This window comes from Cornus florida, unplaced genomic scaffold (genome assembly GCF_030987335.1).
Source record: "Cornus florida cultivar Cherokee Brave unplaced genomic scaffold, ASM3098733v1 CherokeeBrave_3.0.0_Hap2_Chr01, whole genome shotgun sequence".
Classification (NCBI taxonomy): Eukaryota; Viridiplantae; Streptophyta; class Magnoliopsida; order Cornales; family Cornaceae; genus Cornus; species Cornus florida.
This window is the reverse complement of record NW_026775571.1, coordinates 48,324,564-48,341,597: the sequence shown is the minus strand read 5'-3', so window position 1 is coordinate 48,341,597 and position 17,034 is coordinate 48,324,564. Positions and strand designations below refer to the sequence as shown.

The following is a 17,034-nucleotide window of genomic DNA, read 5'->3' as shown; positions in this document are numbered from 1 at the left end:
CATTGTGACCAATTCTTGGCACTCTTGTATTTTAATTGTTTCACTTCTTTGTATGCTTGTGATAGCCCTTGTTGAGGCTCATTTTATTGCTAAATTTTTGTCCAAGCATAGGCCCTTGTTGAGGCCAAATTTTTTTTCTTGCATTTGGGTTTTAATTGTGAATGGAGGAATTGTTTGATCCAAGTTTGGGGGGGAATTACATCCCTTCACCTTATGCTCTTCCATCACATTTTAATCCTTATGAGATTGAGTCCAATTCATTTCATGCATCATCTTATTATAGACTTGATCACTCATTTAATCCTTCTTATGACTATTGCCCTCCACCATCATTTTATGATGAATCAATTCCACCACCTTCTAAGTACTCACCCGGATTTGAAGAAAAAGTGTTAGCTTTACTTGATGTGCATATTTCACACACTTCACTTATTAATTCTCATTCTCAAGCTTTAGCCAACTTAGAAGCTCAAGTTGAGCAAATTGCAAGTACTCTTTCTCATCAAGAGGAGGAGGAAGAGGCAAATGAAAAAATGGCAAGAACTTCAATGTATATAGATGAGGATGATGAGAGTGAGGAGAATAAAACAAGTGAGCTAATGCCTAGCACTCTATCTTGTATAGAGGAGGAACTGGCAAGTGAGTTAGTGGCTAATCCAATAGAACATAACATGATTAATGAGGACTTTCCTTGTTTTGATTATGATTTTATCTATGATATGGCTACTCTAGAGAGTGAGGAGATGTTGACCACACTTGAGGTAGGAGAGAAGGAGGAGGAACTTATTGAAGAGGGCCTTCTTTCTATTATCTCTAATGACCCTCTTGAGGAATGTCTTTTGGAAATGTATAAAAATTGTGGTTTTGACTTTAAAAGCTCTAAAAATGAAATAAACTCTCTAATGGACTCCTTAACTTACTTAGAAGGTGAGGAAATGGTAATTTATGAGGAGGAGAAGAGGGATGAAGAGAAGGTGTTTCTTATTAATCCAAATGAGTCTTTAAAAGACAATGCCTCACTAATTATAAATATGGATGATCATTTGAATGTGTTTCAAGAACACAACAAAGAGGCAAGCCTAACCATGATTGATTTTGTTTTCAAGACCGTGGATGAAAGGAACAATATCATCTCTTTTATTTCTTTTCAAGTCATTCTTTTGGAGGATGATTTTATTGTCATAAGTGGGACATTAAATGAGAAAAGTGAAAAGAGGGTCAATAAGGATGTTTCATATCCAGTTTTTGATTCATTTGATTAGTAAGTTGACCTACGTCTTGCTAGAGACGTTAAACACTAGTATTCATAGAGTTTCACAACTCTATTCCTCCCTCATTTCTATCTTGCATTTTGATTCTTGCGAAGTCTAGATACTATTTTTGTGGTTCATATACATTGGAAGGAACTGAGTAAGGGATTGCATGAGCATTCAAGTCATTTTGAGCATTTAGGCATAATTTCGATCGATCCAAGTCTTGGTTCGATCGATCGAACTTTGGTTCGATCAATCCAACTATGGACTCGATCGATCCAGCTCTCATTTTGCACCTAACACTTAGAAAAATTTTGGACCTGCATCCAAATTCCAAAATGCATGCTCTCGGGACTTTTCAAAATTTTTCATGTTCGATCGATCGAATTCCAAGTTCAATCGATCCAAGGTTCCAACACATATCAACTCTTGAACCCTTAAACTTGTACATTCTTTATCCTCTTCGATCGATCGAAATCTTTCTTCGATCGATCGAAATTTGCATCTCATTGATTTAATTTCCTTTGATTTTTCAAACTTTATTTCAAAAAAAAAAAAAAAAAAATTCAAAAAAATGCCACTAAGAGTGGAGACCTAAGTTCGATCGATCGAACTCCATATTCGGTCGATCAAACTCCATATTCAATCGATCGAACTCTGCATATCGTGTTTTTAAAATATAACCGAGTTGGATCAATCACTTTGGATCGATCCAACTTCAAAAGGAAACCAAACCCTAGTCTCCCTCTTCTCTCAATCTCATCTCAATCCGGCCAACCTCCATTCCAATCATCTTCCTCATCTCCGACGACCAAATTCCGGCCAACTCAAGCCTTATTTTCACCGCGGCTTCGCACCCTCTCTCTTATCTCATCCCTCTCGGTTTTGAGGTAAACCGCGAGCCATTTCTTGATTTAAAAGTTTAATCGATGCATGATTCATGATTTTCTATATTGATTTTTGTTATATGTGTATTAATCATCCATTTTGAAGCATTAATTTCATGATTATGATATACATATTCACACATGCATTCGGCCGAACCAAATTGGGGATTTTTGATTTGATTTGGCATTTGGGGAGTGTTTGGGTGTTAAGGATGGGATGTTTGGTGTGTAGATGGGCCCACAAACACTTTTGTGTGGGCCCCGTGCTCTAGATCTCACAGATCTGCGACTTTTCAGATTCGGCATTCGCACAGTTCGATCGATTGAACTTGTGCTTCGATCGATCCAAGTTCTGAACTTCATTTCACTACCTTCGATCGATCCAATCTTGTGCACTTTCATGCTTCGATCGATCCAAGTGTTGGATTGATCCAATTCACTTCGATCGATCCAACTTTTGAACATTTTTCACTTCGATCGATCGAAAATTTCTGTGATCGATCGAACTTAAAGTTCGATCGATCGAACTTTCACAGATCATACATACACACTCCATTCATCTTGTGTCGTCTTCATGCTATCTTTATATGCATAATGCCTGTGATATTCCACATTGGATGCATTTCATACCTACATTGCTTAGCATGATTCACATTTCATCATCATCATAGATTCATGTCATCCGTATTTTGTCTATCTTATTTGACATACATGTTTTTATTATGCACTTAAATTCTTATATCTGGCACTGACTTATATTGAAATTTTCTTGTCTTTTTGCAGATCATGCCTCCGCGGTACAAGAGTACAGCCAGGAGATCTTCGGGGCCACAGCGACCCCGCAGACATATACGGCAAAGGATAGAGATGGTTGCAGAGCCATCTCATGCTCAGGCGGAGCCCGCACAGGCTACTCCCCCTCAGTCCCCATCCCACGAGGCTGAGGAGGGAGCTAACCACATGCCATCTACATCCCAGGCTCCTCCAGCCTTCACACCATCACCTTCTCATGTGCGCCATCAGGCAGATGCAGCCGCCATGCCATCACCGCAGCCACCTCTACCGGCTCAGCGCCGTGACCAGTTGCTGCCGAGATATGCAGCTATGACCGTGGCTCAGGAGTCATACTTTGATACTGAGTACTTCTCCGAGTCTATCCTGACCCGGTCTGGCTATCAGGATATCATGCAGCGGGGCCTCTCAGCCATCTTTGCCCCAGTCACCGGCCTTGTATACCCGCGACTGGTGCGGCTATTCTTTCAGCATCTCTGGCCCTCGCCACGATCTACCGCAGAGATGATCACTACACTGGACGGCCACGAGATTGTCATCACAGTTGACACTCTGGCCCGTGCTTGCCGGTGCCCACACCGGTGTCCACCTGAGCTTGCAGAGACATACCCGAGGCTGCATAGGCCTTCATTTTCTGACATGGCTGTCTCCTTGACAGGCCATCATGCCGGTGGTCAGACATTCGCCACCAGGACCTTCTTGCCTGACGACCTTTGGTTCATCGACACAGTTCTTTTTCAGAACATTTACATGGCGGGCCACAAGATCCAGAGGCGTCATGACTACTTGACAGCTCTTTACGCTTTTTACACGGGCTGCTGGGTATCTATCCCAGTCCTCATCTGGAGCATGATGAGGTTGCTGTATGATTCTTTCATTTCTAGGAAGGACCCTAAGCGGTCCAAGATCCTGCCCTTCGGACACCTCATCACGCAGATTCTTCTTGACCAGCGCTACAGAATTCCCCCAGATGAGGAGCCCCTTGCACGGTCCAGCTTCTATAGGAGGATCGACTAGAATAAGAGCTACAATGCTCTTATTCGGAGTCTTCAGGAGCCAGCTGTAGAGGCAGCAGCTGAACTAGAGGAGGAGGAGGCAGCCCAGGCACAGCCGGCACCTCCAGCAGCAGCAGATATCGCAGCGAATGACACACCAGTCGGTCCGGCTACCGATCACATGGACATTGACCTGGAGCGACCTGCGGAGGAGTATGCCGATGCTGCAGATGATGCTGATGCCAATGATACCAGTGATCGAGCCGCTGCTCAGGAGCGAGTTCGGGATTCTTCTTCAGAGGCATCTCTGCTTGAGTCTCCAGTTCCCACTCCCAGATTCGGAGCACGCTTGCAGACACTAGAGGAGGACGTAGCAGCCATGCGAGCCGACATCACTACCTACCGAGCTGAGTTCACCTCTTTCAGGGTGGATGTCATGGCTTACTTTGCCGATCTCTCCAGCCGACTCCCTGCACCTGCACCCGCACCTGCACCTCCAGCCACTGCAGATCTTCACGATCAGGCCTCCTGAGACTCCACTTCAAGTTGTTTTATGCTTTCAGTTCTTTTATTCTGGATCTGTATTATACTGTCACTGTTACTGTACTATACTTTGCGGCCGGTCTGTCGGCTTTATTATTTTATTGATGTACCTGCACTTTATATTCTCTATATATTGCTTTTTGATTATGGATGTCTCTTAGTATCTCATATTTATATGTTTGACTCCATCAGGTACACCACAGTGACTTCAGTGAGAGAGTGCTGCCCAATTTTTCAGGACCACTCTTACACCTCTCTCTCTATTCTCTATTTATCCCATTTTACACTTGCATGTCCACTATACACTGATTATCCTATCTTGTTATCTAATGAGTTTATCCGAGTGCAAACTTTTCAGGACCACAGTTTATCCCAAGTTTGGGGTGGCCATGCCACCCACTTTGGATACTTCTATCCCGATCATTCATGTCTAAAGCACTGGTATACTCTTTCCTTTGTTCTCTTCACACATTGAGGACAATGTGCAGTTTAAGTTTGAGGGTATTGGTGTATATTTCAGTGTTACTTTAAAATTCAAATTTTTGAGCATGTCTTGTGTATTTGAGAGATATTTCTATACTTGGTCCATTTTTAGCTATGATTTTGATCTTTTGAGGACTATATTGCTTAAAATTTAAAAATTGCTTGACTTGAGAGTCCAATACTCCTTGTATGCCTTGAGGATGCCATTTAGGAGTAAATTTTTCAAAAGATTGATATCTTGCTTGCATTTGTGGTCCACATCATCCTGAATTTGTGATTGTTTTTAGATTCATTCTAGGATTCTACACTAGCACCGGTGCACACTAGCATTCATTTGTGGGGTACATGCTTTGCTGATTATTGAATTGGTTATATCCCAATTGGGCTAGTAGTGCATTGAAAGCTTTCATTCTTGATAAAGGTGGATAACAACCCCTTTTCATTAAGTAGCCAGGATTCTTGCCTCATTAAGCAGTGAACTTCTCGCGCCGAAAGGTGGAGGGCCCAAACTCTAGGTTAATAATTGAATTGAGAAAAAAAAAAAAAAAAAAAAAAAAAAAAAAAAAAAAAAAAAAAAAAGAAGAAGAAGTTGCAAAAAGCAATAAAAGTGAGGACTTCTCCCAAAAGGTGAGAAGTGGGAAATGATTAAATGGTTGTTGTCTTAATTTGTAGCCTAGTTGATTTGAGTTTGTAAGTCCGTAGGGGTGTCTTAACACCTAATGCCCTAAAGCCATCTGGTTTGTGAGTCATTGACCTAAAGCTCGCTACATGAATCTTTTAGAAAGCTTAAGAGATCAACACATTGCACAATACTTCCATCTTTGATCCACAAAAAAAAATAAAAAATAAAAAATAAAAAAAAAATAGAGTGAAAAGAATAAGTGCACCTAGAACAATAAAGCTTTAATAAAAGGTCCACTCTCTTATCTTGATGATCGGTACTAGATTTGTGTGCTAGTTTGAGGGTGAGGATGTGATTACTTCTATAGTTGGCAAAGATAGCAACACACTTGATGCCGGAACTCTCATATGGATTCTAGACTTGTTTCGATTTTCATGATCATTTTCTTGATATGTGGAGGACCATACTTGCTTGCTTGATATTGAAATTTTGGGAGATTGCTTGGAAATGGTTGAAAAATTGCATACTTGAGGTAGTTTTCTCCCAATGCTTGTTTGCAATATTGGTGCCTCTTTTGAAAGAATGAGCTTAATGTTTGTGGGTACCATTTCTGGAAACCCTCACGAGACTTTACTCATCCACTAAGGGGGCAACCTAGGGGTTTAAAAGGCTTGTTGCATATGCTAAATGCAATCGTGTTCCCGACGAAAGTGGCGCTATCATTTTACTTGCTTTCCAGTTTATACTTGTTTAGTTGTTCATTTCATTCCTTTACTTCTTAGTTCATTGCTAGGGACTATCAATATTTATGTTTGGGGGTGTGATGAGCACTGAAAAGTGCGCATTTAAACCCGTTAAGCTTAAGCATTCTAGTACCTTTATCTATCTTACTTTGCCGTTTTAGACTTATTACGTGTTATTTATATTTTCAGGCACTAATCCCAAAATTGAGCTAACTCAGCCAAATAAGAGCTTAATTGAAGCAATCCTGAGATAAACCAAAGGAGGGAGCAAAGTGGAGAAAGAAAGGAGCAAAAAGGAATCAAAGTTGTGCAGCTGAAAAGTTCGATCGATCCAACTTAGAGTTCGATCGATCGAACATCTATGATCGATCACAGTATTTCTCGATAGATCCAACCTTGGCCTTTGCTGAAATTCCAAGTTCGATCGATCCAACATCACCTTCGAACGATCGAACCCTATTTTGTCCTATTCAAATTATTGATCTTATCCACAGCTGTACGCCTACCAACCACTTTTGTCCTTTTCCCCATAAATATCTTCGAAATATCTCAGCCTTGTTCTTATCCGGAGGAGTCAGACCACTTCGATCGATCCAAGATGCAGTTCGATCGATCGAACCCATCTTTGATCGATCCAAGTTAAGGTTCGATCGATCGAACTTCCTCCAGCGAGAAAAAGTTAAAGTCCAGCTCATTTACTCTGTCCTTCACCCAATCATTGGAGAATATGCCTTGCACGACCACAGCTCATCATAGGGTGTATTTGACCTACCTATATAAGGAATATGATACACTTTTTGGAGTGGGGTCTAGAGTCTTTTGTCACACATTGAAAATCACCTTGGAGGCTATTCTTGGAGAGGAGGAAGGAGGGAAGCTAGAGCACCATTGGAGGAGATCTTCACCAACAAGGAGCAGCCATGGAGTTAGCCCTTGAGGGTTGGATCATCACTACCATGAGTGTCTAGACATCCTCTTGGGGCTAGAGTTAGCCCCAAGCATGCTTTCTATACTCTAATCTTGTGTATTATTGAGGGATTAGTATTGTATGATACATCTTGATATTCATGTATATATAAATCTTGATTATTTCATGGTTTGTATGGTTTAATGCTTCCAATTGACTATTCTATTCTACCCATATGTCTATGTATGCTAGAGTGGGATATTCATGTGCTTATCTCTAGATTTAGTGTTTTTGATGCATGTCTATATGTATTGATGCTATAGATCTAGAGATTATCAAGATAATATGCTTAATGAATGCTATTTTGGTTCATTTGATGGTTTATGCCTATTCTTGATGGCTTGTGCCTCTCCCCTAGTCTAGATAGCTTTATTTTAATGCTAGTAGTGTAGATTTAGTGTAGTGGTAGTACAATGTTAGATGGGAGGACAATCTACTCTTGATGTTTGATGTTCCATGCTTGTGAGTCCAAATGGCATATTCCTCTAATATTGTGTTGCATGTGGATTGTGAGCTTAATGAAGGATTAATGACTAGTTATGATATGTTGTATCTTTCATATGTGTTTAGACAATTTATTCCTCTCCCAATAGATAAATTGTGGCCTCTCACATGATGTTTAGATAATACATGTTTAACTAAGTCATCCTTATGGATTGCTTGGACTATGAGCTTAATGAAAGGTTCAATGACTTGATTTGATATTTTGTTCTCTTCACATGATGTCTAGACAATATATTCCTCTACTAATAGATGTATTGTGGCCTCACACATGTTGATTGAGACAATTTGCACTTGTTGAGTCACCCTCACCAATTGAATGTCTTTTATACACACAACATTGTTGCAACACATTCATTTCCCTCATTAGTCACTTGATTATGGTTTGGAATAGTATTGTTTGGTGGTGATCTCTACAGCCCAAGACCTTTCCTTCTTACTTACTCTTTATCTTATTGCATTTTAATTAATTCTTTTCTAGAAGTAATCAACCAACCCAATTCTCTTTTGCAATCATTTGGTACGCTAGAGTCGAAGTTGAAATTCCAACACGTATAATCCCTTGGGACGATCCCTACTCACTCTTGCTACGTTAGTAGTAGTGTTGGTTGTAGTTTTTATAAATTTAAATTTGACATAAAAGGCTTTTCTTGAACCACACATTCACTACATTCAGTTTGGCGTATTGGAACGGCCGTCGTCATGAAGTTACACTTTTAAATAGTAAAATTTCTAATTTACTCATTCTAACTAATTCGAAATGTCCAAAATAACCTCTTCATCTCAAGAACCTACCCACAACCAACCACTACCTCTTTCTTAAAATTTCTCCGCGCAAGGGGCTTCTGAGATCTCGATGGACAGGCAAGTTGTCTCGCAGGTTCATTGGACCATTTGAGATTTTGGAGCGTGTCGGTGAGCTAGGTTGCTTATCGTTTGGTGTTACTGCCATATCTGGATAGGGTTCTCGACATCTTTCATATTTCTATGTTGAGGAAATATGAGCCGAACCAATCGCATGTTCTGCGATGGACTGACGTGGTTTTGATAGACGTGTCCAGATTCTTAATTCACGGGGAGCAGGTCTTACGGACCAAGACCATTCCATTAGTTAAGGTCTTGTGCAGACATCACGGCGTAGAGGAGGCTACTTGGGAGCTCAAGCAGGAGGTTCGCTCCCGGTACCCCAATTTGTTTGCACTTTCAGGTATAGCTTGATTTCGGGGGCAAAATCCCTTTAAGGAGGGGAGGTTGTATTGACTCAGTCATTTTCCTTCCTTTCTTTTTCTGGCATTTTTCTTTTGTTTTTTCTTTTTCGTCTTTTTACCGATTTTTGTTTCCTTTCACGTGACCTCACTTTTTGTGCTCGGATTTGATTCCGGCTTTGTATGCATCCATGGTATTTGATTTTCATGAAATACGTAGTTTTACTTTTATAGAAAAGTATGCTACTTATTTACTTTTCGCGTAAAGGGAATGGATGCATAGTTTCTTCAGAAACATTCTTGTTTTACGTGGTGTTTTTCGTAATTAAAATTTCTTGGGATATTTGTCTTAGGAACCATTTTGTAATTTAATTTGCAAGATATTTTGGGCAGGGGCCTTTTTTGTAAATTTCAGAAAGTGTTACACTCTCATTGGTCCACTTGTAAGCATTCTATTGGTGACACTTGGGAGCCTTAGATTGGTGACATGTGGAGGGTGAGGATTTACCCATTTGTTGGCCTAGGATTGGTGCACTTGGAGGCATAGGATCTTGACAAGTGTAGGGTTTAGATGAAGACTTGAGAGTTGGGCTGCAACTTGGGCTGGCTAACCCAGCCCAACCCAAAAATTTTGAAATTGGGGCTTATATTCACAAATCAGGTTCATGTTCGGGTTGGGTTTTGTCAAAATCTAGATAAATTTTGGTTAGGCTCAAGCTCAACCCGAACCCAACCTAAAACCCAAAATAAATAAATTTTTTTTTTCTCCTTTCTCTCTTATCTCTCTTCTTTCTCTTTCTCTTTCTGCCACCGTCCATGCACTTCTCTACAATCCTAAAACAAACGGCAAAGCTTGAGAGTTAAGAGGGGCATGCTTGAGAGTTGAGAGACAGCGGCTGAAGCTTGCGAATGGCAAACCCGAACTGGAACAGCGGGCAATGGAAACTGAAAGAAATGGATTTTGATTTTTTGAACAATCTAAAATGATATGCCAATATGGGTTTCGATATAGGTAATAGGTTTTGAACTTCTGATTCTTGTTGATTTTGTAGTTTGCAGTTGCACACACACAGAGAGAGGGGGCAATTTCAGAGTTGAGAACGAGAATAGAGATGGAGGCGAATGGGGAGGTTGAAATGATTTGCCCTGAAAATATATATTTTTTAATAATAATATAATCAAATATATATAATATACTTCTATATATATATATAAATTTCTATAAAATAAAAAAAAAATAAAAAAAACCTCAACCCGTGAACCCGACCCAACCTGCCCGAAAGTATTCAGTCCAGGTTATAACCACAACCCATGTTGGGTACAATTTGGGCTGGGCCAACCAAATCCGATTTGGGTTGAGGTTGGGTTGGGGCTGGGCTGAGTTGGGCCAGCCTAACTTACAGTCCTACTTGAGAGGAGGCTTAGGATGGTGACAAGTGGAGGGCCAAGATTTAGTCTTACCTTTGTGTGTGAGAGAGGTAGTGTAGACATAGGTGTTTTTGACTATCAAGACCATTTGTGAGTGGAGAAATTAGAGATTTGCAAGTCTTCTTCAAGCTTTCTCTCTTACCTCTTTTAGAGGAACCTTAAATCCTTAGACCTTACACCTTAATTTTAAAGCCTTTCCCTTCACCTTTTAGCTAAACATCCTTGACATAAAACCTTCCTCTCCTCTCCCTCTAGAACACCTTTGCTTAGTTTTCCATTTTGCCTTTGGTTGCCTTGGATTCTAGAGATTTAATTATCTAGTGAGGTAGGGAGTGTTTTCTTGTTTATACCCTTAGTGTTTTAAGTGTTCTTGTATTAAATATAAATTGTATACATGCTTTCCCATAGTTCTTAAAACTCGTATATAATTGTACCTTGCATGAAATTTAATTACAACTCGATATTGTTAAAGGCCATGACTTAATCTTTAACACATATGAAATTGAGTTCATTTAGTAGTCTTTTGAAATCTAGAGATTTTATGTATGTGACTTTAGAAATTCCATAATATTGTTTTCGTTGATTTAATTGTGTATTTTAAATCATATTGATGTCTAAATAATAGATTTGAGGCTCATTGTATATTCACATGATCATGTTTTAAGCATTGATTATATAGTTGTTAAGTGTAATGAATTGCACAATGAAGATTCGAATTTGCTTATACCATTGTTTGTGTAACGAATCGCACAATGAAGATTCGACATTTTCATATGCCATTGTAGTTGAGGACTTAAGGCATATATTGTGTTCCAAAATTTTGATTGTGCATGGTAGTTGGTTGAGTACTTTTAGTATATGCGTATCTATTTTATTGCACAATTTGTTAATTTTGGAAACTTAGGATATTATTGTATTGACTATAGTTAAAGTAAGACTCTAATGCGGGAGATACGAGTTCTCCCCACACGTGCACACTAGGGTAGTTCTTGGTGGGCTAGTAACCCAAAATAGCTACTATTCGTTCGATTTGATTAGGCGTAATGTCCAAGTATGTCCACATTTGGTTGATTTCGCATTTTTCGTTTCCAAGTTGATAATATTAAGTATTTATAACTTGTTACGTTGTATTGGATATTCCAATGTTGTTTCATTCCATTAAAATTGTGATTTATGTTAAAATGTTCTAATGTAGCTTAAGGATGAACCTATAGTCACACTTCGAACATAGTCCTTAGGCGGCATGAACCACATGGATTGGTTTATATTGATTTGCAAAACCGTTAAAACTTTAGGTTATACGCATGTTCATTTCTTACGAGTAACTTTGTTACTCACCCTCGTTGTTTGGGTCATTTTGCAGGTAAAAAAACTTTGTTTTGGGATGCACAACATCCTTAAGTTATCTCAAATACCTTGGAGTATTTTGATGTACTTTTGCCTTGAAACATGTAACGTGTACCTAAATACACGTTTTGGCACTTGTTTTATATGTATGATATGTGGCCAAGGGCCAAACTTCATTTAGAATATCATGTATGAACTTGATGTTGAATTTTACTTTTAAAGGCAATATTGTTTATGACACACCCCAACCCAATTTACTCTATTAAATAAAGTGAACAATTGGAATGTATCTAACCATCTGCATTAACCTCCTTCAACATGATATCATCATATATCAGAGTACTTGCTTAACAATTTACAATCTAAAAACAAATTCTAGGCTTGTTTGCAAATTCTAAAAAACTAAACCGTTAATGACAAGTTACACTATTAAATACTACTACAATATTTACATCTTAAACAAAAGACGTTCCATTGTTCCTTTTCCCATTCCCACTCAAGATTCTAGACTTGGCAATGGCAACCCAACCTGATACCTGAAAAAAAATATAAATATGGAAGGAGTGAGCTTAAAGCCCAGTGAATGCAACACTACTACATCAGAGTAATATAAACAAATATTATCTGATAACTTCAATTAAACTTCATAAACATATTACAAACATTAAAATATAGTACTCTCCTTCTAGGCCAGAGTATGGACCTTATATATTACAGTACTCTCCTTATAGACCAGAGTATGAAACTTATTTAAATATAGTATTCTCTTTCTTGGCTAGAGGATGGACCTTTTTTAATATAGTACTCTCCTTCCAGGCCAGAGTATGGACCTTACATAATATATTACTTTCTTTCCAGGCCAAAGTATAGACCTTATATAACATAATCAAGTTATAAATATATTCATCATCAATTCACATAAATAGCTTCAATTTAACATATCCAATTATAAACTTCCAGTCACCTTGGCTACTTCCCAAATTATTTATTTTTCTTTCGGTACTGTCGATGTGGTCCTTTCCTTCTCCATGCCTGAACATTAGTATAATCATGTCATATTCATTTCTAAAGAGCATTAAACAATATTACTCATTGTAATATTAAATCCCCCCTATGGCACATAATTGTAATAAAAGTTTAAATCATAAAAATTTATGTAAGTTTTCCTAGATAAAACTCCAATCAAATCAGAATTCTATTATTTCACTCAATTTATCAATGCAATTAGAAGAAAACTAATGGAAACATGATATTAATTTAAGAACAGCTCAGTACTTTAATTATTTGAGTAATTAATTCCATACTCCTAACATAAAAATCTCAAATACAAAAATCTCTCCCTTTAAAGTTGGTTTTTCTTAATTTCTCTAGCTTTCCTTATTTATCTCCTCCTCTTCCCCTATTCCTCTTTTTATTCCTTCTCTGCCAAGCCCCTTCTAGGCTTCCTTTTTTTTTTTTTCTTTTTTTTTCGTTCGTCCTGTTTCACTAGCGGTTTTTCCCCCACATTATTTCACTGACATATTATATTAACTGGTACCAGTCAACAACTCCAACAACTAACCATTATCTGCACTTAGATAATTTAACAATTGAATAAATCAAGTGAAATAATCAGGATATATGCAATTTATGAAAAAGGACAATTGAAATAAAATTTCTTCCAAGAACAGTTTATCACTTCAACTACAGGAGCTTCCAATCCTAAATCTATTTTAAAAAATAAATATCTATATACCTGCCCACTGAGCTTTCTCCAGCACCCTTTCCTTTTCTTTTCTTCTTTTTTCTCCTCTCTGATTCGATTTCTACAATCTCTCTCTCTCTCTATATATATATATATATATTTTTTTTTTGTCTGTTTTCTCGTATTACTATCTATAAATGCACTGGAATAGGAAAGTGTAATTTTTGAAGCCCTTGCGAACTACCCTAGTATGCTGTCAATAAATGCATATACTTGCTACATGTGTTACAGGTACAAACACCACCGCCTTAATAAGCTTCTGGAAGAAATTTTAACATACTAATATTATCTTATTATGTATACAAGCAACAGTCCTCAAAACAAGCTTTTCACTGAAGTTTATTGTCATGTATAAAACACACACATCACAAATAAATAAATGTTTTAAGTTCCTTATTGATGTACTGGCAAGACATATTGATATCAAGGAATTCCCATGCAAATCTTAGTGTTTAACATGTGTCACACTAAGTCATCAAGCTGGCCCACGTAAAGCCTTTATCAATTACTTACTAGAACATAAAAATAAGCAACATAAATTCTAGAAAAGAAATTATAGAATCTGATTTCTACCCATCACACACACATACAGCTATACATATACCAAGCCATTTAGCATTGGAAGAAAATAAAATGATAACATGAAATCCAATCATAGAACTTTATTACTTAATTACTTTTCTACTACTCCATAAAATATCTATATTTAAAATATGTTTCATTAAAAATAAAAGTAAGCTAATGAAATTAATTTTTGTATCGGGGTCTCACCGTTAAATTAAGAGTTTTAATGTGCCCTTTTTGCATCGAAATATGTATTATGTATGCAAATTTACTTTTGAAGTTCATTTCATATATATATGAGGTATGGCTAAGGGCAAACACTTTTTCGTTCTCATGTATGTCCATAGTCTCCATTATTTACATTTAAAGGCCAATTTATGGATTTCAGAGGGTTGGTATGTCTTTTTTTGGGCCGCATATTATATACGCGTGCATGTTCACTTGGGTACAAAATACCCTATTTCATGAAATTAGCACTCTTTGGATTTAACCAACGAAGAAGTCCGTGTAGAAGTATACTCAATACCTTTAAAGGCAAATGGATACCAAGAGGGATGTCTTGAATCCTTCTCCAAGAATTTGTATTTAGTGTATATACATTCATTATAGGGCTGCCGAATACTTTATTATAAGATGAGGGGGCAGGGCCGGCCTTGGCCCAAGGCAGTCGCCTAGGGCCTCAAAATATAAGGGGCCTCCAAATTTATAGGCCCATATATGATGGGCCACAGAAAGGGCAAAAAAAAAAAAAAATTTACAACCAAATGCAGTAAATCAAAATTTGTAGGCCATGAATGTTGGGCCACCAAAAAAAAATTTATAACTGCAGCAAAGGGCCTCAGGAATGATGGGCTACCAAAAAAAAAAAAGAAGGTCTAACCAAATGCAGCAAAAAAGGGCCTAAAAAAAAAATTAGGGCAAGCATATCACTAGTGATATGTATAGAGGGCCTCACATTTAAAGTCCGCCTAGGGCCTCTGGAGATTTTTTTAATCTCAGGCCGGCCTGTGAGGGGGAGACTGCCACCACTTTGTAATTATCAACAGATTCATCATAACCAAATCCATATGAGGCTGAGTCTGAGTCTGTAATTTGTTCAATTGACAAGGTAAAATTGGTAATCTATTTTGTCAATTGACAAGGGTAAAATTGGTAATCTATTGTGTTTTCCCATCGAAGGATTCAGCAAGTAAAGCCTGTTGGAGTAACGCCTATCGGAAAGACTAGTTCCATATACTACCAAGCCATCATAGGAACCTAAGATGTTGAACTTTGTACCCCTGGTTTTAAGATGGTGAATGGGTCTTGGATCATGATTCTCACCATCAGTACCACATGTTGGTACTACGAGGAGTGTAGGGCATGAAGTGGAAGACCGACATGAAACTATGAGTTTGGAGGTTTGGGATCGGCTGAGATGTTAATTAACAAAGTCAGGGTCGATGAACAAAGTAAGCCATGACTTGTACACACACTTGAATCAGAGAATAGACTTGACGGGTAACCATAACAGAATCTTGAACATGAGATCACAAGGAAGGAATGGTAATGCCGCCGACTCATCTCTTCTCTCTCTTCATTGCTATCCCAAACACCGACAGTAGCGATGGCAACGGGGCGGGCGGGGATCTCATTCCCCATCCCTATACCCAGCCAAAAATTTCACCCCTATCCCCGCCCCCATCCCCGTTAAAAATTTCAATCCCACCCCTATCCCTGCCCCCGCCCCTCCACCATTTTCCCCGTCCCCGCCCCACCCCCGATTAAGTTCTCCTAATTCTCAATATCACAGTTCTAGGATAGGAAAAAAAAAAAAAAAAAATCACAGCTCCAATTGTAAAAGTAAAAAATAAAAAAATCACAGATCAAAAAATCACAGTTTAATCAAAACCAAAATGATTTGATCCATTATATATATATACGTTTTATAATAATCTGATGGGATAATTCCAACTTTAAGACTATAAGCATTGTAAAATATTGGAATAAACTCAAAAAAGTAAATAAATAAATAAAATCACAGTTCCACAAAACCAAAATCCAACACTCACTTACATATGCATATAGCGGTGAGGGCTGACGAGGAAGAGCCGACGCCGGTGAGGGGGAAGAGCCAATACAGGTGAGGGGAAAGAGCCCATACTAGAGAGGGGGAAGAGTTGATGCCAGAGATGGATTCGGAAGGACATGGAAGAGCCGATGCCGGAGATGGACACGAAAAAGCCGATGTTGTTGTCGATTCTTAGGTGAAGAAAGAGAGAAGATGGTGAAGGAAGGAAGAGGCCGTGACTTGGGTTGCTGCCTCAGTTTAGATTTAGACTAGATTTTAGGGTTTCCATATATGTGGTATATATACAGTATAGGCTAATTTGGTAAATATAATAAAATTAGGTAAGGGTATTTTAGTAATTGTGCACTTAATCGGGGCGAGGCGGGGCAGGGATACCCCATCCCGGGCCATCCCTAACCGACAGACATAAACAAATATGGGCGCGTGTGGTGTATATATACCTTAATTCGGTGAGACTCGATGGAAACATATGTTATAGTTTAATTGAGCCCGTAGCCTATTGAGATTACCGTACGTAGAAGGCTGTTGATTAGAGTTTGATTGGGCCTACCTTGAACTCATAATTGCCATAGAAGATGATTTCTAAAATTAAAAGACCCTTCTTTAGTTCATTGTTTTCAAACCATGAAAAGGCCAAAGCATATACAACTTTATTAACTACTATATTTATATTAGTTGCTCTTGGAACAAATGCTCTCTTGGAACAAATGCTCTATTTGGTATGGAATGGAATGATAGGGGGAGTGGATATTTTTATTTTATTGTTTAATTGAAAATATAATATGTGTCAAAATGAAGTGATAATAATCATTCTAGTGCTTGGTTAGACTTACTCATCTCTTTTCTCTCTGTTTATAGCTATCCCAAACACCGAAACACATAAACAAAA

General features: G+C 38.2%; 1 long non-coding RNA gene across 2 annotated transcripts; it reads right to left on the bottom strand.

Moving 5' to 3' along the window:
• Nucleotides 1–12,053: 12,053 nt before the first annotated feature.
• Nucleotides 12,054–16,378, bottom strand: LOC132295940 (uncharacterized). Of its 2 annotated transcripts, XR_009478568.1 has the most exons (3): nucleotides 16,130–16,378; nucleotides 12,731–12,798; nucleotides 12,054–12,302 (listed from the first exon to the last, which is right to left on the bottom strand). It is a non-coding gene; the product is annotated as an uncharacterized LOC132295940 (long non-coding RNA). The 2 variants fall into 2 exon arrangements; XR_009478567.1 differs by lacking the exon at nucleotides 12,731–12,798.
• Nucleotides 16,379–17,034: the final 656 nt, after the last annotated feature.